Consider the following 6,550-nt stretch of genomic DNA (forward strand, 5'->3'; position numbering starts at 1 on the left):
CGTTTATTAATACGGTGCTTCCTTAGTAAGGTATATAGATTATCTCGTTCTAGCTATTGAACGGCTTTCTTAGCCTCTAGTTACGTATAGAGTCCTCGAATAGCGGTCGTAAGCGGGGTTATAACGTTATTATTATATACCGATAATACTCTAGTAGACGATAGGTTTAGGATACGATCTAGGCCTAGTAACACCTAATACTACTATTAGTTTCGTAGGTTATCTAGGTCTCTAGGCTTTGGTAAGTCCTATAAACGTCAGGTTAAGCTATCTAGCTTAGTACCTTAAACTCCTAGCCTATAGACGATCTTAAAGAAGAACTACGAGAGAAACTCGGCCTAGCAAGCTTATATACGGTTTAATTACTTCGTACTTATAAACTATTCGAGGTTCTTATAATCAGAGTATATAAGCGTCGGCTTGTCCTTAGATTCCGGGTCTAGTAGATTCTTATAATTGTCGGTACCGTATTCGTTAATAGTTAGCTCCGGTCGCTATTCCTCGAAAGCTTATATAATAGCTAGGAGCTCCTTATCGTAGATATCGTAGTTATATTACTAGGGATCTATCTTCTTAGATATATAAGCAATAGGATGTAATACTCCTCGCTCGTTACGTTATAAGAGTACTACTACTATTACGTAATCTAAGGCATCTATTTCTAGAATAGTCTCTTGCCCTAGGTAGAAGTGTTTTAAGGTAGGCGTATCGATAAATACTTACTTTAATACCTCGAGCGCCTATTAACATACTAGAGACCAGTCCTATAGGACATTCTTCCTCGTAAGCTTCGTTATAGGTAAGTAGATCTTACTAAAATCCTTAATAAACCTACGGTAGAAGTTAGTAAATCCTATAAACGACAAGATATCGGTAATATCCGCGGGTATAGGCCAATTCTTAACGTATTTAATCTTAGCTAGGTCTATCTTAATGCCCTTATTTATGATAATCACACCTAGATAAGTAGTCTCGTGTCTAAAGAACTCGTATTTATTAATATCTAACTAGAGCCCGGCGGTATCTAGCTTTTATAGAACCTTTAGGATATATTAGACATACTCTTCTCTTGTCTTACTAAAGACAAGTACGTCATTAAGGTAACATTATACGAAGTCATCTAGAAACTCCCTTAGTGTGTTGTTTATAAATGACTAAAACGTTCCTAGTGTATTATATAGTCTAAAAGGTATAACTACGTACTCAAACTGCCTATATCTAGTAGTAAAGGCCGTTTTCTACTCGTCTCCTACTATAATATAGATGTAATTAAACGTAGTAATAACATCTAGCTTAGTAAACTATTACGCGCTAGTAATACGATCTAAGGTCTCTTGTAATAGTAGAATCGGGTAGCGACTCTTCGTCGTAAGCGCGTTTATAGCTCTATAGTCTACGTATACTTATAGCCCTCTACCCGGCTTTTTGACTATTAGAATAGGTACTACTACTAGTAATACGCTTCTCTAAATAAAACCTCTCTCAAGTTAGTCGTCGATCTACTTCTTAATCACCTCGTTCTCTTATATAGAGAAGGAGTATAGTCTTCGAAATAGTAGTGTCTAATTATTGTTTAGCTTAATCTTATAGTCTACGCTAGGCCGTCGCGGTAGGACCTTATCTACTTCCTTACGGCTAAATAGCCTAGCTATTTTCCTAAACTCTACTAGTAATAAAGGGATAGGATCCTAGTCTTTGTCCTTACCGTTTATAAAACGTTAATAGTCGTTAGCTAATATAGTAGAGGCGTTAAGTTACCGCTAGGTATAGTCACCCCGGGGCTCCTCCTATCTATCTATGTTTTCTTAAGTGTTAGTATCTACTAATATCGCCGCGCTGCCTCCTAGTACTAGCTTCGCTCTTATACCGAAAGCCTTTAGTATATACGCGGATAGCGGGTCTCGCGCGACTTACTTATTAAGATTTTCTTTTAGGTTAAACATCTATATTATATATACTTTATAGCCCTTCCTCCGGCTTATACGCCGAAGTGCTTCTGTATTAATAGGCTTAATGTCGATCTCCGGCTCAGTCTCGACCTTTAGTTCTTTCTTTGTTCGACGCGCTAGGCGCTTAAGTATTTTAACCCTATCGGCGGGTAGTAGCTAGCGGACGTAATAAGACGGTTCCGGTTTATCGTAGGTATCGACGGTATGTCGTATTACTACCTTCGTCGTATACGTCTCCTATACTACTATAGGTTCGTCTTTATCCTCTACGTAGGGTTTGACGTAATTAGATAGAGCTTAAGGTCGCGAACTCTCTAGTACTAGTATCTTGGTCTAAAGAACGCCTCTTAGTATAATACCTTTATCGTGAATAGACTATATATATACTAGTTCAGTTCCGAGTATATAGTTCTACCGATAATATAGTAAGAATAGGGTTATAGTTCCTAACGTATAGTAGAACGTAGGTTAATACTCGTCGTACTAGGGACGGCCGAGGACTATATTATATTCTAGTAATACGTAGTAGCTAGACCTAGTCTCTACGTAGTTACCGATCTGAATCTATACCGTTGTTCTATAAGTGATAAGGTCACTAGTAGGTCGGCTATCTACTAACATTAGGCCTAACGGGTTAGGTAGCTATATTATATTAAGGTTATTCTTATACGTAAAGTCGATATTAAAGTACGTAGAGTTAGTACTATTATTATAAAGGGTTTAAGTAGGGATCTTTCTATTTACTATATATAGTATAACTAGATAAGAAGCTATTACCGGATTGTGTTTATCTATAGAGTAGTTTATAGCTAGTAGGGAGTATACTAATATACTTAAAACCTTGCCTCTCTTAGGAGGCCTATATTTATATTTATGCTTTTTCTCGTTCTCTCGTAACTCTAACTCGTACGGTCTACTACGTATTACGCTTACGGAGTGGACTAGGCGTTTCCCGCGCCGCTAGTGTTATTAGCGTTACTACTATTACTACCGTTACGGCGGTTATTACTTAGGTTATAGCCTAGCGTAAATAGGCGGCGGGCGATATCTTAAAGGGGGTACTAATCGGTATTAATACGGCGGTAACCTTCTTATTTGTATTTTAAGCACCGATTCTAGTCGATATATTCCTAGGCGCGAGTAGTATCTAAAGGTTAGATATACTAAAATGCCTAAGGTCGATTAGCGTACTTAGTCTTAGCGTTCGGGTTAGTATTATTACCGCTACTACCTAAAGCCGTATCCTTCTTATCGTCGTTACCCTTAGTAGTCTTCTTATTACCTTAGGTCTTATTACTATTACCGGTTTTACCGTACTTAAGGTCGAACGCCTTAAACTTGTCCTCGTAGTTATATAGCGTAGATACGATCTACTTAAGGGTTATATTAACTATGTCCTCGTTTATAATACGGTTGTTATAGAATCTTAGGGCGACGGTTCTATTTATAATTGCCTTGTTTTTCGCTAGTTTCCGCTATAGGCATTCCGCGCTATACGATAGGTAGTACCCCGGACAGTTTACGTACCGTCTCGTAGCCGATATATAGTCCCTAGATATATAGTCTCCTATATAGTTCGAGTGGGCCTACTTGTTTATACACGTATAGGTTTAGTATCTATACCATTAGCATTTAAAGTATTAGAGGACACGAAAGGATAAGGAGTGCTTTTCTACTATCTTAAGGCTATATTGCTAGACTAGGCCTTGTTCTATCGCTAGATCCGCCGCTTTCGCGTCTTATAGCTATACTATTAGCGCCGAGGCCTTCTTACCTTCTAGCTATTTCCTATAGAGCCAAGTCGCCTTCTAGATTAGAGAGTTAAGAGTGACTAGGTTGTCCTCTTAGAGAGTACGTAGGTGACCTTAGTTAGTTAGGTCGAACTCTTTAGGCATATCGTAGAATAGGATCGTAAATTACTTCGTTAAGACCTTCGCTAATACCGTGACCTTAGATACCTACTATAGCTACGCCTCTAGGTGCCTCCTAGTAGTAGTAGAGCTAGTATAGATCTATAGAGTACCGTTAGACTATTAGTTCACTACGACTACCCCTAGTTAATTAATTCGCTAGGCGAGCTCCTTATTCGATAGCTTCGCTACTTTGGCCTAGTCTTCCTTTACTATAATACGGATCGTAACTATATTGTACGTTAGGCGGGGGCCTAGTATCGAAGCCGCGACCGATACCTAGCTATAGGGGTATTAATTCCGGGTAGCCTTATTAATCGCCTAAGACGTCGTCCTTATTTCTTATTACCCTCGGTAATATAATAGTACTAGCGCCGTACGTAGCTAAGTGATTATCACCTATAGAGACCGGTATAGGAGCTAATTATTAGTTTCTATACTTTTTACGTCCTCTATAAGTTACTACTAGTTGTCTTAGGGGAGCTTCGCCTATAGAGCCGTAGGCGCCGGTAGTACCGTAGCCTAGGCTACTATTACCTAGGAGTTGCCTAATGTAGTTAGGCACCTCCGTGGCGTTTAGAGCTATAGAGCTAAAGAAATAGGGTGAAGAGAACTTTAGGCTATCTAAATTAAATAAGGTAGAACTCCCTTAATTCTAGGGGTAGTAGCCTACTTTATAGATCGTTAGAATAGCCTTAATAAGGGTTTTTGTTAAGATGTAGCATCTCAAAGGGAGTCAACAATCAGGAAGTGATCTGGCAGCCTGAGGCATCCACAATGACTCAGCTTGTAGGGAGATACCTTCTCTCCCCTTTAGCTTAGATAGACATCTAACACAATCAACATATTGGTTCCTGATATATTGCTGCATGCTCGTGCTATTAGTCAGTTGAAGATTGATCTCTTACTCCACTCCGCTGCCATCCACCCGTACCTGTTTCAACAGGTTATGAGCCCGGGTTTGTGCAGGAATAAGAGCAACCTATATCAGTACAGGTTACTTGTATCCCTTGCTATCGTAGCAGAAAACATCTGGGAATCAGAAGTCTACCCCGTCTATCCTATCAAGGAGCTTAGTTCGATACTAAGTGATAGGTAACCCAGACAAGGACTCTGTGCGGCTTACTCAAAGCCAATACCTTGAAGATACTCTGTAGGCAGAACTGCATTGAGATACTATCAAGAAGGACTTCAAGTAAGTCATTTGAAGCTCTGCTAGGAGAGACAGACCTGTGTCCTAGCCCCGAGACTTCACACCGCTCCTTCTTTACTTTACCAAGCAGGCCTTGGTATCCACACCTACGAACTTTCCCATTCTACACCAGAAGCCTCAGCAGGATCTGAGCCACCACCTTGGAACATACACACCTTGTTTCATTACATCCAATTTATTATGGATTCATACCAAGAGAAGACAGAGGAGAAGGGAGGCAAAATCCCAATTCTTGGGAGGGACAATTGGAAGAGATGGTTCAACCTTCAGAGATACAAGATGGAGAGCCAATCAGCATTCTTTGCAATTGATGACCTAATGGAAGTGTCTTTTGACAACATCAAGGGCAAGACTCTGAAACTCCAAGAAGAGGCTACAACCAAAGAGATCCTCAATACGCCAACATGGACAAGACACAATGCAGTATGCAACTTCAGTATCCTTAGTAGGATCACAGAAGAAGATGAATTTGAGCTTGAGGGCTCATGTGAATCTGGAAGAGCTGCTGAGAAGTGGGTGTATCTCTGGAACAAGTATAGCCAGGTGCTACCAACCCATGCACATGAGCTCACAAAGCAATTTGTGACCTTTGAGATGAGTGAAGAGTTCACCATCAGATCTGCATGGACACACCTGGTTTCTCTTGGAAAAAGGATTGCTGATGTTGACCCAGAGGGTCAGCATTACAGGAAAGCTGATGTGAGGATGACCCAGCTCTTAAGCTCACTGCCACCTGACTACCATGTAGCCAGGGATACTATCATGGCTCAGCCAAAGATGGATCATGAAAGGACCTTAAAGATCCTTGAAGCTCAAGAAGCCAGGTTGGATCCCTCTAAGGCTGAGTATGGCATGGCAGCCACCTGGGTCAAGCCCTCAGGTCTAGCAAGACCACTCTCCTGCCTTCTCTGTGAGAAGGATCATCTGATCAAGGACTGCCCTAGTTTGCCTGAGGCAAGAAAGGTCCTTAGATCTCATTCCCAACCACCATCTTCCCAGAATACAACACATGTCAAGAAGAAGAGAACTCCACCACCCACTTCAAGGAGGACACCAAGAGAGAAGTCCTCTATGGAAGAACTTAAGAAAATGGTGAAGAAACTCAGCTCTGACATGCTGTCACTCCAGAAGAACCAGGCCCAGTCTTATACCTCTAAAGCAAAGAAGACTGGAAAAGGTTTCTCCGCCCAAGAGTCACCATGCAGCTCATCCCCAGAGACAATGTCTGATGATGATGAGTATGATGAAGTGGCTCACTCAACTGCAGAAGTCCAAGGCAAGTTCCCCTCGTCAGAGTGGTTACTTGACTCCTGTGCTTCATCCCATATGACTGACCAAAGCTGCCTCTTTAGATCTATGACTCCCTTGACAAGGAAGAAATGGATCAAAGTGGGAGGTGGGTTTTTATTGGCCACTCATATTGGGAATGCAGAGATGAGTGGGAGAGCTGGCAGAAAAGTTGTTTTGGAAGATGTCCT

Source organism: Fulvia fulva, chromosome 1 (assembly GCF_020509005.1).
Source record: "Fulvia fulva chromosome 1, complete sequence".
Classification (NCBI taxonomy): Eukaryota; Fungi; Ascomycota; class Dothideomycetes; order Mycosphaerellales; family Mycosphaerellaceae; genus Fulvia; species Fulvia fulva.